General features: G+C 48.9%; 1 protein-coding gene across 14 annotated transcripts in view; it reads right to left on the bottom strand.

Moving 5' to 3' along the window:
* The window catches only part of LOC105498758 (GATA zinc finger domain containing 2A), a 127079-nt gene that overhangs the window by 57456 nt on the left and 46670 nt on the right, over positions 1 to 22953 (bottom strand). For 7 of the 14 annotated variants that reach the window (XM_011771362.3, XM_011710389.3, XM_011714389.3 and 4 more), the window contains exon 2: positions 19493 to 19573. The exons of the other annotated variants lie outside the window; for them this stretch is intronic. The gene's annotated coding sequence lies outside the window, so the exon portion shown is untranslated. The remainder of the gene's footprint in view (positions 1 to 19492; positions 19574 to 22953) is intronic. 14 annotated transcript variants of the gene reach the window in all.

The raw sequence follows: 22953 nt of genomic DNA, 5'->3' as shown, positions 1-22953 counted from the left end.
CGGAAGGCGGTGCTTGCAGTGAGCCAAGATCGTGCCACTGCATTCCAGCCTGGGTGACAGAGCAAGACTGTCTCAAAAAAAAAAAAAAAAAAAAAAAAACCCACACACACACAAAATTTGACCAGGCGTGGTGGTTCATGCCTGTAGTCCTAGCACTTTGGGAGGCCAAGGTGGGTGGATCACGAGGCCAGGAGTTTGAGACCAGCCTGGCCAAGATGGTGAAACCCCATCTCTACTAAAAACACAAAAATGAGCCAGGCGTGGTGGCAGGCACCTGTAAGCCCAGCTACTCGGGAGGCTGAGGCAGAGAACTGCTTGAACCCAGGAGGCAGAGGTTGCAGTGAGCTGAGATCGCACCACTGCCTTCCAGCCTGGGCGACAGAGTGAGACTCCATCTCAAAAAATAAATTTAAAAAATTTAAAAATAGCCAGTTGTGGTGGTGCATGCCTGTGGTCTCAGCTACGCAGGAGGCTGAGGTGGAAGGACTGCTTGAGTCCAGAAGGTCAAGGCTGCAGTGAGCTGTGACTGTGCCACTGCACTCCATCCTGGGCAATAGAGCAAGACCTTCTATGTGGGGGAGACAGCAGACGGACTCGAATGTGTAAATTCAATCCAGGGCAAGGACTCAAGGTTAACTCTTTTGACAAGTCAGAAGGAAATTTAGTTTCAAAAAGTGCTATGTGTAGACAAGACAGCTTGCTACAGGGTCAATTTTATAGTGTCCTAAAAGCCCACACTTAGAACACTCAAGATAAATAGGTCCCCGGTAGAAGGAAATTATGTGCTATAAACTCAATTGCTGCAGTGGATGAAACTTTAACCCAGTTACAGAAACAAGCACTCCCTAAGCACAGGTGCCTGAGAATCACACCAAAGCCCTAAGGAAAAGCACGGGGCTGAGAATGACCTGAGGGGTACAAGCCCAGCCTGGGGGCCCAGGAGAAGCCTCACTGAGGAGGGGAGGTTTCAGTCACAGTGCAAGCGCAAGGTGTGAACCAAACACACCACTGAGGCTGATTGCTGGAGGAATGGGGGCTCAGGGATGCCCAGTGGCAGGAAGGGAGTCACAGGGCACGGGCTCCCCAGGTAACCAGGACTGACCATCACCTTTGAGGACTGAGGGAAAGCGAGGTCATTTGTGCCAGGGAAACCCTGAGGACGCATTACCTGGTTTTGGGGGGACGCACAGGAGGACAAGGTCCACACCCAGCCAGTGTGACCTCTCCCAACTAATGCTCTGCCCTACACATGACTGTCCCACTCCGAGGCAGGATCTGGACAGGCAGGTAACCTACATCATGTCCTGTCCCACAGAATGAATCAAGATCCCAAAACAAAGTTACTGTGGGTGGCTAAAGGTCTTCGTGTGGTACATTTTGCCTGTGGCTTCAGCTCCTCAGCCCAGCCCCAGCCCAGGGGTTGAGTAGAACCACCAGGACCTGTCCTGCCCACTGCCACGCCCTGCCTTAGTCCTTCAATTCTGCACGTCACTTCACCCCCCAGCCTGGGGGCGATCTATGTCCTGTCCAGCTCACACTGGGGCTCCCTGGACTTGGGGTCTGACATGGATTCTCTAAATCTTCTGCCTGGTTGAGAGGCTGATGCAGTTCAACAGGTAGACAACCACTTTACAAAAACAGGAGATGGAACTAACACATTCTTCTGTCCTGTTGAAGGTGCCAAGTCACTGTTACAAAGGCTTCCCACAAGATGGGCAGTCTCCCCATTAGCCTCTGACAGCCACAGCAAGGCTCACAGTGCCTGAGCAGGGACTCCTTGGCCCCACCAGGACTGTGGGCTCCAGGGAAGCCAAGGGCAACAAGAAGACAGGGAAGGGGACAAGGAACACATGGTGCCCAAGAAGTAAGAGCATCTGACCCTGTAGGAAAAGGCAGATGACAGACAGAGGAAACAGTGGGACAACAGACAGACACCTCCCTGCCCTGCAAAGCATACACTAGTTACACACAGAGCAATCTTGCACAACACACGCGTGTATACTCATACACATGCACAGTTTTTCATCCCCTCCTCCCACTTCTAAGTCTTGCTCAATTGTCTCAGAAAACATCTTTCTGGCCAGGAGCAGTGGCTCATGTCTATAATCCCAGCACTTTGGGAGGCCAAGAAGGGAGGCTCGCTTGAGTCCAGGGGTTCAAGGCTGCAATGATCGCACCATTGCACTTGCAGCCTGGGCAACAGAGCAAGACCCTGTCTCTAAAAAAAAGAAGAAGAAAAGTCTTCTGCGTTTAATTCTGAGCAAAAGAACAGTAGTTCTCAAGAGCAATCAGCATCCACACAGCTACTGATCTACTTGTCTCAAGAATATGGAAAACCACAAAGTATGGTTTTCAGACACAAGGGCCGGAATCACCAAGTTGTACAGCATGTGAAGGAGCCCTGAGCCCTGCTGAGTCTCACACACATTCCCACCCGCCTACTTCACTTCAATCCACACTACTTTGTTGGCCCCGCAATTTCTCATCAAGCTGGATAGAGCTACAGAACGTCCTCAACTCACTGGCATGGCAACCTTGCTCGTTGGTTCTACTTCATGCCGAAAACATGGTAATGTCAGCTTCCAGAGAAGCCACAAGAACTGACTTGTTGGCTGTTGCACATCTGGATGATGCGTGAACTCAGAAGGAAACTTCTGCAGCATGAGGAGCCTGATCAGTGCCTGGGACACCCCTTCTAATTCACAGCCCACCTGGCCCCATGGGACAGGGACCAGTGATGGGCTCCTCAACTCGACCATGCCTGACGACAAAGATTCACCCTGCGCCAGACACTGACCTCCCCGAGGCACATCCTCAGTGGAGGACAGGCAGAGGAGCAGCTCAGGTCTCAGCCCTCACAGGAGCACAGACCCAGCAAGGCCTGGGAGATGTGTGCAAATCACTATTTTGTTACAAGGCAACACTGGAAAAGGTATCGAGCATGCTGGCCCAAAGGAAGAGAGAAGAATCTAGAAATACTTCATTTGAGCTGGGCCCCAAAGGGTAGAGTCTAGATTTGTAGAGATGGAAGAAAGAGGAAACAGTAGCAGAAATGGTGACGTGACAGAAATATACAGCACTGTGAAAATTAGTCTCCAAGAAAAGCAGATGAAGCCAAAATAAAAGGAGATTCAAACTCTTTTGGTTTTATTTTCTTTTTTCTTATATCCAGAGAAGGTAGAAGAGATTCAAACTTCTTTTTCTTTTTGAGACAGAGTCTCGTTCTGTCGTCAGGCTGGAGTGCAGTGGCGTGATCTTGGCTCACTGCAATCTCCACCTCCCTAGTTCAAGCGATTCCCCTGCCTCAGCCTCCCAAGTAGCTGCGATTACAGGCACGCACCACCACACACAGCTAATTTTATTTTTTTTTGTATTTTAGTACAGACGGGGTTTCACCGTGTTGGCCAGGATGGTCTTGATCTCCTGACCTCATGATCCGGCTGTAATCCCAAGGTGCTGGGATTACAGGAGGAAGCCACCACGCCCACCCCACTTTTTAAAAGTCTGAATCTCAGCCGGGTGCGGTGGCTCACTCCTGTAATATCAGCATTTTGGGAGGCTGAGGCAGGCGGATGACAAGGTCAGGAGTTCAAGACCAGCCTGGCCAACATGGTGAAACCCCATCTCTACTAAAAATACAAAAAATTAGCTGGGCGTAGTGGCGGGCCCCTGTAATCCCAGCTACTCGGGAGGCTGAGGCAGGGGAATTGTTTGAAACCAGGAGGCGGAGATTGCAGTGAGCTGAGATCATGCCACTGTACTCCAGCCTGGGAGACAAGAGCGAAACTCCGTCTCAAACAAAACGAACAAAAAAAAGAAGTGTTTTTTTAAATGTAATGAGGTTGCTTGGTGAAAGAAAGCAGCCTGGTACAGAGGCCACACTTGTATTCAGCTGAATACGATGAACAAAAAGCCCCTACATAACCCCCAGCACCTTTGTGGTGGGGGGATCTCGACTGCCCCCTAACCTGTGAGAGGAGGCCTGAAACCTTTAACAGGTCCTGAAGAAGAGAAACCTGAAAGCTGTGAAAAGGCACGGAACACACTCCAAAAAGACATGAGCAGCACACATCCAATTCAAGTGAAGTACCTCCCCTCAGGCCACCAAATACATAAATCTGAGCACGAGCGTTCCCTGGAGGGGGGTGAGCAACAGCCCCCACAGGTGTTCCTTACCCAGGACTTCCAGGAAGGCGCTGTTTATAAGTGCCATGCTCAGCTCTGACAGAGGGAGAGGGGCATCTACTGCCTCCTCCTAACAGGGCACATGTGACAACCGAGGTGTGTCTAGTGCTGTGCTGCTGAATGGCAGGGTCCCTTCCTAGCATTTCATCTGAAATGTTAAGACCCATGAATATAAGCTGGTTCCCATCACCAAACAGTGGGCAGGGTCTGAGGCAACAACCAGGACATACATCCCATCATCTCTAGTCCTTGGTTCTAGAGCTACTCAGAAATGCAGGTAATTAAGAATGAAAGGGGCCAGGTGCAGTGGCTCATGCCTGTTAATCCCAGCACTTTGGAAGGTCAAGGCAAGAGGATCCCTTGAGGACAGGAGCTCAAGATCAGCCTGGGCAACATGGCAAGACCCTGTCTCTATTAAAAAAAAAAAAAAAATTTTAATATAAGATAAATAAAAGAATGAAGGAAGTAAAAAGAAAAGGCACCAGGCCGGGCGCGGTGGCTCAAGCCTGTAATCCCAGCACTTTGGGAGGCCGAGGCGGGCGGATCACAAGGTCAGGAGATCAAGACCACAGTGAAACCCCGTCTCTACTAAAAATACAAAAAATTAGCCGGGCGCGGTGGCGGGCGCCTGTAGTCCCAGCTACTCAGGAGGCTGAGGCAGGAGAATGGCGTGAACCCGGGAGGCGGAGCTTGCAGTGAGCTGAGATCCGGCCACTGCACTCCAGCCTGGAGGACAGAGCAAGACCCCGTCTCAAAAAAAAAAAAAAAAAAAAAAAAAAAAAAAAAGAAAAGGCACCTCCGGCTTTCCCACTTACAAATAAATGCACACTTAAAATCTCATGTGTTTCAGGTAGAGGACTTGTAAATGATGCCTCCAAAATATTTTTTTAAATCAATTTATTAAGTTTTTTAGACAGGATCTCACTCTCTTGCTCAGGATGGAGTGCAGTGGCGTGACTACAGCTTACTGTAGCTTCAACCTCCCGTGCTGGAGCGATCCTCCCACCTTAGCCTCCCGAGATCACAGGTGGGCACCACCATACTGGGCTAATTTTTGTAGAGACAGAGTTTCAACCATGTTGCCCAGGCTGGATTTTTTTTTTTTTTTTTTGGATACATTTAACAAAGTAAACCTAGAGAGCAAAACATCACAGAAACATACCCAGGTATATTATATATACACTCAAGTGACCATCAATGTTTTAAAAATAAAACCTTTCAAGTCTGGTGGCACGTGTGCATGTAGTTCCAGCTACTACGGAGGCCAAAGCAGGTGGAATGCTTGAGCCCAGGAGTTTGAAACCGCCTGGACCCTGTCTCTAAAAATAAGTAACATCTAGATGGTCTGCAAATTCCTAAATGTAACTCACACTAAGCCTGCACAGTGGAGAGCCGCTCTGGTAGCCTCTCACTCCAGCACTCTTGTGCAGAGCAAAGCTGTTTTGGGCCTAAGTTGTCTCTAGAAAATAGATCACTGTTCCCAATAACCAACAGCCCTCCCATGGTGTGCCCCACCGCTCAGACTCACCACAGAATTGTGCAGGGCCAGCCTGGGACAGACAGGTCCCCAGACCCCAACCTCCCTCTCTGGTGTCATCTGGGGAAAAAAATAAACTGAAGAAGCATAGTTCTTAACCAGGGAAGATGGTGTAGAGATTATGCCATCTTCCAGAGACACAGATGATTGCCTGAAAACTCCCAAAACCAGGGACAATAGTGTCCACACATGGGCCACGAAAGAGCCCCACAAGGATCACAATTAGCTGCTTCTGTACATTGGCCCTGTGTCTCAGCTTGGGGGCCCTTCCGGGTAACATGAGATGAAAGCCTGTCTTCACCCCCAAGTTGTACCAGACAATAGGAAAAAGCACACCTAAACTGATCACAGGTTTTATGAGGAAAAAGACAGGTAGCAAATAAGCATCTTTAAAATTACTGCTAGGCTGGGAGCGGTGGCTCACACTTGTAATCCCAGCACTTTGGGATCCTGAGGCTGGCAGATCATTTGAGATCAGGACTTCGAGACCAGCCTGGCCAACATGGTGAAACCCCATCTCTACGAAAAAATTTAAAAATTAGCTAGCACGGTGGTCGGCGCCTTTAATCCCAGCTACCCAGAAAGCTGAAGCAGGAGAATTGCTTGAACCCGGGAGGTGGAGGTTGCAGTGAGCCGAGATTGTGCCACTGCACTCCAGCCTGAGAGACAGAGAGACTCCGTCTCAAAAACAATACAACACAACACAACACAACCACCAATAGCTCCCTGTGCTCACACTGAAGATTAGGACTTGGTTTCTGTGTGTGACATCTCAAAACTGCTCAGTGCCCAACACTGCCCTCACTTGAGGCCGTGCTTCAAGTGGCCCCACACCTGCGCCGCTGTTGGCCAGGGCCTGTGCCCAAGCCCAACCCTGCGGCCCCAGAGAAACAGATGCTGCCCAAGGAACACACGACATAGAAACAAGGTGCCGCCTGTGATGGGGAATCCGAGCAGTCTTAGAAACCTCTACAGGTAAGCAGGGACCAGAGTCCCAGCTGCAGAACGTCACTGTGAGGGCTGGCTATGCTCCCCTTCTGTGGGAAGGGCCTAGCTCTCTGTCCCCTCCCAGATGCCTCCTGGGCTGTGAGCCTACGTGGCCTACGAAGGGTTACACCTGCCATTTCCATGCCATCTGCTACGTGGCCATCGGGCGTCACATCACAAAATGGGAGGCCTTAACCCTTCCAGGGCTGCAGTCTCTCAGGGCTGAGCCAGGCTAAGCTGTGGCCCTGACCACCAGCTCCATCAAGGCCTGAGACTGGAAATGGCAGGGAGATCTGGCACAGAAAATTCCAAGGGCCAGAGAAGCCTTCTCAGTTCCTGGAAGGAAATGTCAAGTGGAAAGTGAGGGAACCAAAGATTCATCTCTTGCCATTTTCATCAGGGCACCCAGCAACGTGGTGACGCTGTGGGCTGGAGGCCCTGCCCACGCGCCCTTCCTCAAGCTCCTCCCTACAAGCATCCTGCAGCATCACAGAGCCACAGGGAGGATCACAGCCAGCGGGAAAACCTACTTCTATGATGAAACAAACTTTTTGCTCTCAAAGCAGCCCCAGCCCGTGGGTCTACCCACAAACAATCCTTGCAGCACGTTCCTGCACAGCTATAAGGGCTGGGATAGAAATCCTACTTTGCAAATGGAACTCTACCTTGCAAATGGAACTCTTCCCCTCAGGGGTGGGAGGAGTCTGGGTATAGACACCTACACCAACCTCTGGGCAACAGCTAAGCCATGAAGTATATACATGATGGGGGAGTGGAGGGTCTGTCTGTATCAGTGCTTCTTTAGTAAAACATGATAACAACACAGAAGCAAAGCCCTGGCCAGAAGGTCCTGCTGGCCTCTCTGACCATATCCAGCCACCCCTGTGCCCATCCCCCAAGTATAACCAACCCCTCTCCTGTTCTCTCAGCTGGACTCACTCCCACCTCAGGGCCTTTGCATCTCCACTCCCCCAGGTCTCAGCTGATAATGCAAAGTGAGAAATGCCTCCCCTCCACAGATGCTCCCCAGGGGGTCTCTATCCCCTTTCCTGCCTCATCACCACTTGACATGCTATTTACTCACCTCTCTGTTTGTGGGCTTCAACCCCCAGGATATCAAGGGACACCTATTTCTCTAGCACTACCATCCAAGGGCCCATGCAGGCACAATGCTTTGCAAGGAAGAGGCAATGGATACACATTTATTAAACAGATTTGAAAAAGTACTTTCAGAACTCCCAACTACCACTGCCCTTCAACCTCCTTCCTGGTTAGTAAGCCAAAATGTCTTCATGCCGACAGAAAAGATAATGATCAAAACCAAACAAAACCTGGCCAGGCACCGTGCAGTGGCTCACGCCTGTAATCCCAACACTTTGGAAGGCTGAGGCGAGAGGATCACTTAAGGCCAAGAGTTTGAGACTGGCCTGGGCAACATAGTGAGACTATCTTTACAAAAAAAATAAAAACAAAACAAAATCTTTATTTCACCCCATATATGAAAATTAACTCAAAATGGATGAAAGATCCAAGTATTAGGAGCTAAATCTATAAAACTCTTAGAAGAAAACACAGGAGAAAAATGTCATGACTTTGTGTTTGGCAAACAGTCTTACATATGACACCAAAGCACAATATCAAAAAAAGAAAAAATATAATTTGGACTGCATCAAAATTAAAATCTTTTGTGCAAAGGGCATTATAGAGTGGGGGAAAAAACCCATAGAATGGGAAAAAATTATAGCAAATCATACACCTGATAAGGGTCTAGTGTCCAGAACATATGAAGTATCCTTACAACTCAGCAACAAAAAGACAAGCAATCCAATTTTAAAATGGTGAAAAGACTTGAAAAGACATTTCTCCAAAAAAGAGAGACAAATCACTAATAAGCATGTGAAAAAGGCTCTGTCTCAGTGTCATTAGTCATAAGGGAAATGCAAATCAAACCCACCATGAGAAACCGCTTCACACCCACTAGGATGGCTACAATCAAAAAAGCCAAATAAGTACTGGTAAGGATGTGGAGAAATTGGGACCCTCATACACTGCATGGTGGAAAGTAAAATGGTAGAGCGGCGTGGAAAACAGTGGAAAGTAAAACAGTAGAGTGATGTGGAAAACAGTCTGCCAGTTCCTCAAAAAGTTAAATGCAGAGTTCCCACATAAGCCTGGGCAGGGCCTCCAGCCCACAGAGTCACCATGCTACTGGGTGTCCTGCAAGTCCACTTCTAGGTATATCCAAGAGAGGTGAATATAGGTAGTCAAACAAAAATGTGCAGGTGAATGTTAAAAGCAGCATTATCTACAACAGCCAAAAACTAGAAAACAACCCAAATGTCCATCAATGGATGAATGGATAAACAAAATGTGGTCCATCTAGACAATGGAATATTATTTGGCCATAAAAAGGAATGAAGCTCTGATACAATGTGACTGAACATCATGCTAAGTGAAAAAAAAGTCAGACAAAAATGTCACATATTGCATGATCCCGTTTATATGAAATGCCAGAAGAGGCAAACCCAGAGACAAAAAGTAGAATCAGTGGCTGCTGGGAGGGTGGAGAGCAGAGTCAAGGAAAAAGGAGTTACTGCTAATGGGGACAAGGTTTATTTTCACAGGAGGGGGAAAGGTAATGAAAATGTTCTAGAAGGCCGGGGGCGGTGGCTCAAGCCTGTAATCCCAGCACTTTGGGAGGCCGAGACGGGCGGATCACGAGGTCAGGAGATCGAGATCATCCTGCCTAACCCGGTGAAACCCCGTCTCTACTAAAAAATACAAAAAACTGGCCGGGCGCGGTGGCTCAAGCCTGTAATCCCAGCACTTTGGGAGGCCGAGACGGGCGGATCACGAGTTCAGGAGATCGAGACCATCCTGGCTAACACGGTGAAACCCCGTCTCTACTAAAAATACAAAAAAAATTAGCCGGGCGAGGTGGCGGGCGCCTGTACTCCCAGCTACTCGGGAGGCTGAGGCAGGAGAATGGCGTGAACCCGGGAGGCGGGGCTTGCAGTGAGCTGAGATCCGGCCACTGCACTCCAGCCTGGGCAACAGAGCTAGACTCCGTCTCAAAAAAAAAAAAAAAAAAAAAAAAAAACTAGCCAGGCGAAGTGGCGGGTGCCTGTAGTCCCAGCTACTCGGGAGGCTGAGGCAGGAGAATGGCGTAAACCTGGGAGGCGGAGCTTGCAGTGAGCTCAGATCCGGCCACTGCACTCCAGCCTGGGGGACAGAGCGAGACTCCGTCTCAAAAAAAAAAAAAAAAAAAAAGTTCTAGAATTACAGGTGATGGTTGCACAATACTGTGAATGGGTTAAATGCCACTAAACAACACACACTTTAAAATGTCAAAACTGGTGAATTTTCTACCATGTGAATTTTACATGCTTTTTTAAAGAGGTGAGAAAAGAAAACAAAAACAAAAATACTAATTCCAATAGCTATGAACCCCTCTAGAGCTACTAAAATACTAACAAGCAAAAGCAGGTTTGCTGTGACCCCAACAGCACAGAACTGGGTCCTCCAGTAAACACACTCCTTTTGTACAACAAGACCCCAAACAACCACACAGCCGTCAGCCATCAGGGCAAGCAGCCTCTATGTCACCACCAACCATGAGCCCCACAGAAAAACTGCAGGAGGCTGCAGCAAGCCCACTGTACATATGGGAATTCAGGACCATCTCCCAGCGAAAGATCCAATGCCTGGGAGTATGAGAATGTGGGACACGTAAGGGAGAACTCACCAAGGAGGAGCCAAGGCAGAAAGAGGAAGTGGCCTCAGAGGGCTGGAATCACAAGAGCTACTACCAACAGAGCCCCACCTCCGCCAGGCCTTATCACAGGCCCCACACTGCTTAAAATCCAAATAAAACAAAACCGCCGTGGTGGCTCTTTTTTTTTTTAAAAAAAAAAGATGAGGTCTCACTCTGTTGTCCAGGCTGGAATGCAGAGCCATGATCATGGCTCACTGCAGCCCCGACCTCCAGGGCTCGAGCAATCCTCCCACCTCAACTTCCTGAGTAGCTGGGAATAAAGGCACGTACCACCACACCTGGCTAATTTTTGTATTTTTGTAGAGACTTGGTCTCACCACGTTGCCCAGGGTGGTCTCAAACTCCTAGGCTCAAGAGATCCACCCGCCTTGGCCTCCCAAAGTGCCGGGACCAAAAGGCGTGACACAGTGGTTTTACACTAACACACTATTGGAGAAGTGCCACAGGCCTCAACGTCACAAGGTGTTTCACTCGTTTATTCGTCCGAACACCTGCTTAAGTTTCTACTTAGGGATCAGGGACACCCTTGGGGTGCCAACGATAGGCCACCTACTGGGAGCTGCCTCAGGAGCCCCAAGGAGAACACTGGAGTGGGGGGCACAGCAGGCACAGCACAGACCTGAGAGAGGCAGAGCTGAAGACCCTCACACACTGTTCGCTGGATCCCTAGATCACAACGCTAAGCACTACTGTTCATGAAACACTCATGTGCAAGTCCAGCTAACCACCTACTTTATCCACTCGTGATGGGCTACCACTGCTGTGGATGGACAATACCAATGGGGAGGGGAGAATGGTTTTTATCACAGAGTCAGGGTACTGGAGTGGTGGTCAGATGTGCCCCAGGTACTGAGCAGGAAGGGGACAGGAAGGAGGCCCAGAAGCTCATGGTGCGGAAGCTGCCCTCAGCTGTCCCGACAAAGCCAGAAAGCCTGATTCACCCCCAAGGGCCTCAGCTTCCTCACCTGTAAAATGGGAACAGCATCCACTTTATTGCTAACATTTCCTGAGGGCTCCACGAAGGGTAGCAGTGAGTGTTGTTATTACAGAAAATAAGAGTGTGTAAGAGAGGCTGTCTGGTGGGCTGACAGGCCACAGTTCCTTCTGGTAATTCCATCCAGTCTCTGCTCATGGTTTTCTGCTTGAATTTAAACTACCCCCAGGTGGCCTCCTAAACTACCCTCAACTGGCCTCCACCTCAGCTTTTATAAATGGCCATTTCCCCTCTTCTACATGATCCAGTCATGAAGCTCCCTGAGGGAAGACCTGGGCCAAATCCAATTTTCACACTTTTCATTAAGGAAAATTTCAAATCCATCCACAGAGTAGAGAATGGTGTGATTAACTGTAGGTGCTTACCACCCAGGTCCACGCCCATCGGGGACCACCCTCGTGTCTTCCACATGCCACTCCTTTCTCCCTCTCTCCCCTACTAGCTTCCAGGAGGCAAATCCTATGAAACATGCATTTGTGCTAAAGGGTTCAGTATTTATCTTTACACAACAAGCATGACCACAATACTGTGATCCCACCTTTGAAAATTTCACAATCAACCTTCTGTCTTTGTTGGAGTCACATCTGGTTGAAATCCCTAGGTCCCCTTACTGACAAAATCATATGTTTAGACAGTTAGGATGCTTGTTCTGTTTCCCACTGTTGGTTTGGCAAATGGCGTCCCTGTGGCATAAGTCCACATGCCCCCAATTTCTCATAAACTAGACCTTGAGGCGTGGTGAGTGCACATCCCTGTGGAAGCACAGGACACCCTCCTTGGGGGCCAGTGGCTAGGGAGAATTACTGTCTGGACCTCACAGTCTGGACCCCCCAATTCACTAGGTACCTGCAATAAACTTAAAATTCTGTCATTTCATATTAATTTGCTAAAATACATCAATAGCTGTGCTGCCCATTAGCCACATGTGGCTATTTAAATAGACAAAATTAAACTCGGCGTCCTCAGTCATGCTATGTTAAGTGCCATGTAGGGCAGACGGTGTAGAGCATCCCTGTCACCCTAGGCAGTTCTGTGGGCCAGCACTGCCCCGCGAGGGAACCTTGCCCTCACCCACAGTCTCGTTCTTACAGTGTGCAGCCCACAGAGAAGATGCAGGAAAAATGCCTGTTGCTTTCCTTCTACCAATTTTCAAAACGAGCTAGCTCCCTAACTCCTACCAAAGGAGACCAGTGAGTTTCTTCATCAATAAGAAACTGTGGGTCTTTTTTTTTTTTCTTTTTAAAGCTGAGGGGGTCCCGCTACATTGCCCAGGCTAGACTCAAACTCCTGAGCTCAGGCGATCCTATGGCCTCGGCCTCCAGAACAGCTTGGATGGCAGATGCGTATAAACACAGCCAGCTTAAAACACTTGGGTTCCTCTTTTTTTTTTTCTTTTTTTGAGACAGTCTTACTCTGTCACCCAGACTGGAGTGCAGTGGCGCAATCTCGGCTCACTGCAACCTCGACCTCCCAGGCTCAAGCAATTCTCCTGCCTCAGCCTCTCGAATAGCTGGCATTACTATCGCCCAGTTAATTTTTATATTTTCAATAGAGACAGGGTTTCACCATATTGGCCAGGCTGGTCTTGAACTCCTGACCTCAAATGATCCACCTGCCTCAGCCTCCCAAAGTGCTGGGATTACAGGTGTGAGCCACGGCATCCAGCCAGCCTTGGATTTTTAACACATCTAACTCAGGGGCTCCTTGTTCTTGTTTACTCTTGCTTGTCCCATCCGTGCCAGTGGGGGCTCTGTGGGTCCTTTTGATACAACCCCAGAAGTGTCTTACACAATTACCACATTCCCCAGGCAGAATTAGAATTAAGCATTTTATTTAAAGTACTTCAGGTCTTGGCCAGGTGCAGTGGTTCACACCTGTAATCCCAGCACTTTGGGAGCTGAGGCAGGTGGATCACCTGAGGTCGGAGTTCGAGACCAGCCTGACCAACATGGAGAAACCCTGTCTCTACTAAAAATACAAAATTAGCCAGGTGTGGTGGTGCATGCCTGTAATCCCAGCTACTCAGGAGGCTGAGGGAGGAGAATCACTTGAAACCAGGAGGCGAAGGTTGCAGTGAGCCTGGATCGTGCCACTGCACTTCAGCATGGGCAACAAGAGTGAAACTCTGTCTCAAAAAACAAAAAACAAACAAACAACCCCAAATTTAAAAATTAGCTGGACATAGTGGTGCCCTGTTGTCCCAACCACTTGGGAGGCTGAGGTGGAAGGACTGCCGGAGGGCGCAGTGAGTTATGATCACACCACTGCATTCCAGCCTAAGTGACAGAGCAAGACCCTGCCAAAAAAAAAAAAAGCTAGTGCTTTGGGTTTTATATTTGCATTTTTCTTTCGTGTGGTAAATTTGGTTCTTAATGACATTAATTACCTGTTTTTTCCTACAATATATAACAGGAATAATGCTAATATTGTTACCCTGAAACCAAAACCAGGATTCCAAAAAACAGCTGAAGATTTTAAGAAAGTTGTTTTTAGCCGGGCATGGTGGCAGGTGCCTGTGATCCCAACCACTTGGGAGGCTGAGGCAAGAGAACCACTTGAAACCTGAAGGCGGAGGGTGCAGTGAGCCGAGATTGCACCACTGCACTCCAGCCTGGGTGACAGAGCGAGGGGAGGGAGGGGATGGAGGGGAGGGAGGGGAGGGAGGGGAGGGAAGGAAGGGAAGGAAGGGAAGGAAGGGAAGGAAGGGAAGGAAGGGAAGAAATTTGGCCGGGTGCAGTGGTTCACACTGTTAATCCCAGCACTTTGGGAGGCCGAGGTGGGCAGATCACGAGGTGAGGAGGCTGAGACCATCCTGGCTAACATGGTGAAACCTCATCTCTACTAAAAATACAAAAAAATTAGCCGGGCGTGGTGGCGGATGCCTGTAGTCCCAGCTACTCAGGAGGCTAAGGCAGGAGAATGGTGTGAACCCAGGAGGCAGAGCTTGCGGTGAGCCGAGACCGCGCCACTGCACTCCAGCCTGGGTGACAGAGCAAGACTCTGTCTCAAAAAAAGAAAGAAAGAAATTTGTTTGCCCCTATTGGATATCTCGCTAAAACATTTACAATCAAACTACTATGTTTTAAAGTTATCAGAAATAAGTCCTGAGAGGTTAAGTCACCAATGTGTGTCACAACTGACATGCACCTAGATTCATTCATTTTTGTCTTTGGTTCTTAAGGGATTGCTTCCCCCTCCACTGCTACCACTTGGCTTTTGTTTTGTAATTACATAAAGCCCGTACATGATGCTACAAAGAAAGGACACGTGAAGAAGTCTCCCAGTGCTCCAGTGCCCTCTCCATCCCTTCTCCTGAAGGTGACCATGCGGTTCCTTTATGGTTTGTAAAAATAAAAGATGAGCAAATCCCCCCACCTTTCCTTAGGTAAGTGACAAGCACACTCCATCTCTTCTTCCTTTACATTGTTCTTTTTTCTGCTTGTCATTTCAACTAGAAATCCTGTCACCACCACAAATGAAGACATCACCTACTCCTCCCTTCACTCAGGGGCTCAGGCACTACCCTGTAGGCAGAGACAACACCATGAGATGCCCAGTCCAGCCACTGACACATCTAAGTCATTCCCAGCTTTGTTTGTTTCTGGAGTGTTGTAATGAACGCAATCCTTGTCACAATCCTTCCTTATGTCTAACCATGTTTGGGACACATTTCCAGAAGTGGATTTGCTGGAGCAAAGAGTAAACACATGTCTTTGTTTTTTTTTTTTTTTTTTTTTTTTTGAGATAGGGTCTCACTTTGTCACCTATGCTGGAGTGCAGTGGCATGATCTTGGCTCACCACAACCTCCGCCTCCCAGGCTCAAGCGATTCTCCTGCCTCAGCCTCCCGGGTAACTGGGATTACAAGCGTGCACCACCACACCCAGCTAATTTTGTACTTTTAGTAAAGATGGGGTGTTTCACCATGTTGGCCAGGCTGGTCTCGAACTCCTAACCTCAAATGATCCACCTGCCTCAGCCTCCCAAAGTGCTGGGATTACAGGTGTGAGCCACTGCGCCTGGCCACTTGTCCTTTTGCTAGATGTTGCAAATACCCGAGAGGAGGTGTGAATTCCAGAAGCAACTACCATGGCACTACCTGACTCACACCACTAGAACAGTGTCTACTCCAGGTGCTTGCCAACCGAAAGGTCAGAAATGTCTTGTTGGTGCTCCAACGTGCAGGATTCTTATATCAGAAAGATTGCGCATCATTCACATCTTGGTCAAGGCCCACATGCATTACCTGTCCTGTGATGCAATCTGATTTTCCATAGTCACACTCATTTTTGATCCTTAACACCCAGCACTAGGCAGTGTGTGCCTGCTTAACAAAGAGGACCTGACAGGCCAAATTCAAGGGCAGACACCAAGTCCATGAGCAGGCAAGACTGCCCCTGTGCCCGCAAGAATAAATGTACACACAAGTGGGTGTTATGTGTAGAGTGCGTGCCATAGGCACGGGAAGGAGCTGCTGGGCACACCGAGGGCCAGCCCTCCTCCAGCCCTGCTCCCTCCACCATGCCCATGTGGTCCTGGGTGACAGGAATGGGGACACTCCAGCCGATCACAGTCCATAATTTCCACTGAAAGCAAGTGTGGGCTGGTGCTGAGTGAGACACACCCAAGAGTAGGTGAAACTTGCAATTTGTGGAGAAAACCTAAAATCAATCAATATGCTGGGCTGTCTTACACATCCACAACAAAGAGTGCATACAAGCTGACATATTTATAAATCCTGAAGAAATAATTACTCAAGGGTGGCTTCTGCCTGTTTGACCACTAAGCATTGTGTGCCACGACTGTTTATAGACTGTGCTTTTCTATCTTCTGTCAAGTCCCTTCAAGCACAGGTCAAAGGAAAACCTGGGGCGACCTCTGGAAATTCCCTTGTGAACTCCCAAACTGACCGCCTGAATGCTATGGCTAGGTATTCCCTGCTGGCTGGCAACAGAGAAGAGGGAGGTCTCCTCCATTCATTTATTCACTAAACAAGTACCTATTGCTCAGACCATGTGATTCTGAGTTAAGAAAGGGCCAGGCAGAGGGGTGGGTACCCCGCCTGGGGTCTGGGAGAAACCAAAGTCAGCCCTGCTGCCCTCAGACAATGCCCTGGGCTGCAGGACAAGAGGCAGTCGCTCACTTCCCTGGGCTAGCTGTGGGTGCTTACCCCTCAACAAAGGAGATGAGCTCAAGCTGGGCACAGTGGCCCGCACCCGGCAGTCCCAGCTACTTGGGAGGCTGAGGTGGGAAGATCGCTTGAGCCCAGGATGTTGAGGCTTCAGTGAGCCATGATAACACCACTGCACTCCAGTCTGGGTGACAGAGCAAGACCCTTTCTCCAAAAAGGAGGTGAGCAAACATGATGACAGTTATGTGGCTTTGCGACTCTGAGTCCCTAATCCTCCTCTCTGTCTCTGTTAATGCCTGACATCTACCAAATAGTAGTTACAGCGTAACAGCACCAAGTAATAGGCTCTGACAAGTCTCAACTCTCTGTAGGAAATTGGCACAGACTCAGAGTCCGAACTTGTCTCCAAAGAGCTGAGAGCCTTGTGTAAGTGTGAGGGAACATAAAATAGTGCAGACACCATGGATAACAGTCTACTAATTCCTGAAAAACAGAAAGTTACTATATGATCCAGTAACTGCACCCCTAGGTATATGCTAAGAAGAACGCAACACAGGTATTCAAACAAAAGCTTGTACACGAATGTTAAAAGCAGCACTATTCACAATAACTAAAAAAGTAGAAACAAGTCAAATGTCCATCAATCAATGAATGGATAAACAAAATGTGGTTCATCCATATAATGGAGTATCATTCAGCCATAAAAAAGAAGGAAGCACTGATTCATGCTTACAATGTGGATGAACCTCAAAAACACGCTGACTAACAGAAGGCAGACCCAAAAGGCCACTTACACAAGCGTAAGAGTCCACTTACAATAAATGTCCACAACAGGCAAATCAACAAAGACAGAAAGTGGATTAGAGGTCATCAGGAGAAAGGGGAGGGGGGAGATGAGGAGTGACCGCAAATGACCAGGCTGTTTCCTTTTGAGGTAAAGAAAATGTTCTGGAATTAAATAAATGTGGTAGTTGTAGAACTCTTGAATATATATAAAAAAAAAAAAAAACGGCCGGGCGCGGTGGCTCAAGCCTGTAATCCCAGCACTTTGGGAGGCCGAGGCGGGCGGATCACGAGGTCAGGAGATCGAGACCATCCTGGCTGACACGGTGAAACCCCGTCTCTACTAAAAAATACAAAAAAAAACTAGCCGGGCGAGGTGGCGGGCGCCTGTAGTCCCAGCTACTGGGGAGGCTGAGGCAGGAGAATTGCGTGAACCCGGGAGGCGGAGCCTGCAGTGAGCTGAGATCCGGCCACTGCACTCCAGCCTGGGCGGCAGAGCGAGACTCCGTCTCAAAAAAAAAAAAAAAAAGGCCGGGCGCGGTGGCTCAAGCCTGTAATCCCAGCACTTTGGGAGGCTGAGGCGGGCGGATCACAAGGTCAGGAGATCGAGACCACAGTGAAACCCCGTCTCTACTAAAAATACAAAAAAAAAATTACCCGGGCGCGGTGGCGGGCGCCTGTAGTCCCAGCTACTCCGGAGGCTGAGGCAGGAGAATGGCGGGAACCCGGGAGGCGGAGCTTGCAGTGAGCTGAGATCCGGCCACTGCACTCCAGCCTGGGCAACAGCGTGAGACTCCGTCTCAAAAAAAAAAAAAAAAAAACTGAATTGCACACTTTAAATGAGTGAATCATATGGTATGCAAATTACACCCCCAAAAAAATGTTGGGGGTATAATTTGCCTGTACGCCCAATACTTTGGGAAGCCAAAGTGGGAGACTCGCTTGAGGCCAGGAGTTCAAGACCAGCTTGGTCAACACAGCAAACTCCGTCTCTACAAAAAATACAAAAATTAGCTGGTTGTGGTTGCACACGCCTGTATTCCCAGCTATTCAGGAGCCTGAGGCAGGGAGGATAGCTTGAGCCCAGGAGTTCGAGGCTGCAGTGAGCTATGATTATGCCATTACACTCCAGCCTGGGTGACAGAGTGAGACCCTGTCTCAAAACATAAAAAATAAAAATGTAAGCACCAGGAAAGTTTCGTTTTGTTTGGAGGACGTTCTGGAAATGTTTTCCTGACAATCGAATCACTTGCCCATGCCCAGATTTTCTTGCCATATGAAGATAAGAGCTGAAACCTCACAAAACTGATTGCAACACTTGTTCTGTGCCATGGTCAGCACAGCGGCCACATCTCACACTGCGTGGCCAGCAAGATCCTGTTCGATGGGGCATGAACCCCTAGGCAAGTCACCTGTCAACTCTGGCCCATGTGTGTCCCTGTCTATCAAATGGAGCAGCTGACCCAGGGACTGCCTCCAAGTTCTAAGACATCTTTCAGTTTTGCGTTCTTCTCCAGGTAGGTAGCCCTGGGCCAAAACATCACTGACCAGGCTTGATGGTAACAGAGAAAATCCAAGGTACCCAGCAATGCCCTGGTAAGTCTGGACAGCTCTTGACAGTCTCCGTGTAAGAGCTCCACACAGCAGGAAAAGCTCAGCTTTGCCATGAGGCATGAGGCAAGGTAAGGGCAACCAGTTCCAAGAACCAGTACAGGGCCCTGGGCTTCGCAGTGATTAAGGAAAAAATCTAATGGCATCTATCAGTGTTGGGAAATCATGGGAATGGCCAGAGGGCAAAGGCCACTAGCCAGGATTATCCTCTGCCCCTGCCCCTCAGAGAGGACAGGCTCATCTTATTTAGACCTAGGGTTTTCAAATGAATGACCAATTAGAATGGTTTCTTTTTCCCTGAGACCTGAAGGGAAGGGCCAGGCAGCCCCATACAGATGGTGCAGTGTGCGATCCCAGAGGGCCTGCCTCCCTCCATCTTCTCTAGCAGGTGGCTGAAGCAGCACTCAGTTTAAAGTGTCCAAGAAGCTGACTGAAGCCTGCTGGATGTGTGGAACCTTCACTCCACAGACACTACACCCCAAGCACTCACCTGGCTTCGGGGTATGGGGTGCTGGTCCTACCAGTTGGCCATGGCCACAGCGACGTCAAAAGGCTACTTGAGCTGACCAACCTAAAGCGAAGGACAGAGAAAGAAATACTGTGTTTCCAAGGAAGGTTTCTGGAACATACTGGCATTTCTAAAATGTCTCTAACCCCTGGAACTACATAGCAAAATTTCAGATTTCCAGAGTTTTGCCTCAGCTACCTTCCACAACGGGGACAGTCGGAGGAAACAAATTTCTACTGATCTCTGAGGTATGAAACAATACAGCGCTAACCAATAAACACCAACATCCCAGACACTGTCTTCACCAATACAGATGGTGACATAAAAAGCAACCACATGATGAAATACAATTATTTTTGTCTTTCATCTACTGAATACAGATAAATGGCTCAAGTTTCCCGCCCCTGCCCCACCCAGACGGAGTTTCACTCTTATGCCCAGGCTGGAATGAAGTTGCACAATTTCGGCTCACTGCAACCTCTGCCCCCTGCATTCACACGATTCTCCTGCCTCAGCCTCTAGAGTAGCTGGGTCTACAGGTGCCCACCACTATGCCCGGCTAATTTTTGTATTTTTAGTAGAGATGGGGTTTCGCCATGTTGGCCAGGCTGGTCTCAAACCCCTGACTTCAGGCGATGCACCCACCTCGGCCTCCCAAAGTGCTAGGATTACAGGCACGAACCATCGTGCCCAGCCCAAGGTTTTATTATAATAGTAATGACATTAAAAACAGAAATAGGCCAGGTACGATGGCTCACGCCTGTAGTCCCAACACTTTGAGAGGCCAAGGCAGGATTGCTTGAGCCTAGCAGTTTGAGATCAGCCCAGGCAACATAGTGAAACTCTGTCTCTACAAAAAAATACAAAACTTAGCCAGGTGTGGTGGTGTGCGCCTGTGGTCCCAGCTACTTGGGAGGCTGAGGTGGGAGAATCACCTAAGCCCGGGAGGTTGAGGCTGCAGTGAGCCATGATCCCACCACTGCACTCCAACCTGGGCGACAAAGTGAGACCCTGTCTCAAAAAACCACCCAGAAACAGTAACATCTAGCATTTAATAGGTACTTATTTCCAGGTACTGTGCTCACATAGCATCTCTGAATCTCCAAGGCAACCATAGAGGCAGGTTCCTGGATCATGCCCATTTTACAGATAAGGGATCTGATGTGTTTGATCTTCAGGAACTTGCCCAGGGTCACAGAGCACACAGGCAGCATCCAGGGTTCACCCAGGTCTCATTCTCCAAATGTAACCTCCCCACCATCATGTTCTCTGTCATGGACCCCAGGGAAACCAGCCACCATTCCTGGTGGAGGCACTACTAGGTTTACCCTCAAGATGAGGGCATGATGTGCCTGGGAATGGGCAGACTTCACCCTCCAGACTGAGAGGGCTTCACCTCCAAAACCAAAGGTCATGGTCATCCCCATGGGATGCTGTCCAGAGAGGAAGAGGCTGCCTATCTTACAGACAGGAAAACTAAGGCTCAACAATGTTCAGGAACTTCTCTTCCAAGGTCACAGAGAGAATACCTCGGACTTCCACTTCCGTTTTGTGACGTCAGACGTCCAGGGCTGTGGGCCAGAGGCTGAACCTTAGGAACCAGCCGAATCCCAGACTCCCAAGCAGTTCTGTCAGTTGTAGCTTGCCAAATAGTGTCAACATCACTTCTATTGTCATTCTTTGCACCCACATGACTATCAGGAGCTTGCTCTGATATGAAACCTTTATTTTTAAACTGGGTTCACAGCAATTCACAGCTGATGGATGGCGAGAAACACCCCCACAGGAGAACTTGCAAAAATGACAGGGGACACCACCAGTGAACTCTATGGAAAGACCTCTGGGCACCTCCTAAATGAGGCACAGGGCTAGCTCCTCAGGAAGAACCCTTTCTGCCACTCTTTTTAGCCCCACTCAGGCTGAGAAACCCAATGGGCAGCGTTAGTCCTAATTATTTTGTATCTGCCAATCCGAGGCCTCTCTGCCCCAAGGGTGGAAAGCCTCAGAAGCAGGTGTCCTGTGCTGTTGGAGGATCTGTTGCAGGATCAAGGTCTATATATATAAAATCAGCTGTGTTTCTACACACGGGCACCAATCAATCAGAACTCAAAACCTGAAAAAAGTCATTTACATTAGCACAAAAAAGGTAACTACTTAAGGATAAAGAAACTACAATGAAACAACGAGAAAAATGAAAGAAGGCCAGGCACAGTGGCTCACACCTATAATTCCAGCACTTTGGGAGGTCAAGACGGGCAGACCAATTGAGCTCAGGGGTTCAAGACCAGTCTGGCCAATATGGCAAAACCCCATCTCTACAAAGAAATTTTAAAAATTAGCTGGGTGTGGTGGCATGCACCTGTGGTCCCAGCTACTTTCGAAGTTGAGGTGGGAGGATCACCTGAGCCCATATTGGCTCTGTTGCCCAGGCTAGAGTGTAGTGGCACGATCACAGTTCACTGCAACCTCTGCCTCCTGGGTTCAATCAGTTCTCCTGCCTCAGCCTCCTAAGCAGCTGGGACTACAGGCACGCACTACCACGCCCAGCTAATTTTTGTATTTTTAGTAAAGACAGGGTTTCACCATATTGGCCACACTGGTCTCGAACTCCTGACCGTGTGATCCACCCGCCTCAGCCTCCCAAAGTGCTGGGATTACAGGTGTGAGCCACCGCACCAGGCCACTTAATAAATATTTATTGAATGGACAAGCAGGGATAGTTTAATCCTGAAGGAGAAGGGGCCGAGCTCAGGAGCCCACTGCAGCAGCCCCGCAATACAATCAGTGCAAGATTCACAAAGGAGGAGACTAAGCAGAAGACCACTCAGCATGATCACAACTAGCGGCATTTCTTGAAAGTACACTGTAATCACTTTCCACTAATCTATCATTTGGACTGTTTTGCCATCCATCCTGCACTGGCTGGGTTCAGAGAGCTTTTACTGTTTTTATTTCCAACCCATACATTTAAAGCAGTATCAAGTAACCCTTAAGTGCACAATTACCAGCTCATAAGAGACTCTTCCACTCCCTTGATAAATCATTATGGTTTGGCTTTGACCTTGCACCTGGGTACTACACACACACAACCCTACCCTACAACCCACCCAAAGGCAAGGACTTCTCAAACTGAGGGAAGATCAGGCTTGGTGAAAAGGTAGCTATGGCAATTTACATGAAATCAAGTCACTGCACTTTGGGCAACAGAAGTCCTTTCTTGCCATTTTATCCTCTCAAGCTCAGGCAAGCGAGGTCCTTTTAATTTGAGGGAAGGACACATGGCCTGACACTGGCCACTACCCAGGGAACTATGGGGATGCTGGGGTTGCGGCACCCATGGCTGGTACACTGATGGTGTCTCTGTACCAGCCATGGTTACAGAGGTTGTCAGTACAGGGCTGTCAGCGCCTGATCGGGAAGCCTGGGCTCTACCAGGTACCCCC

Source organism: Macaca nemestrina, chromosome 20 (genome assembly GCF_043159975.1).
Source record: "Macaca nemestrina isolate mMacNem1 chromosome 20, mMacNem.hap1, whole genome shotgun sequence".
Lineage (NCBI taxonomy): Eukaryota > Metazoa > Chordata > Mammalia > Primates > Cercopithecidae > Macaca > Macaca nemestrina.
Note: the sequence above shows the minus strand (reverse complement) of the source record. Positions and strands in the feature narration are given on the sequence as shown.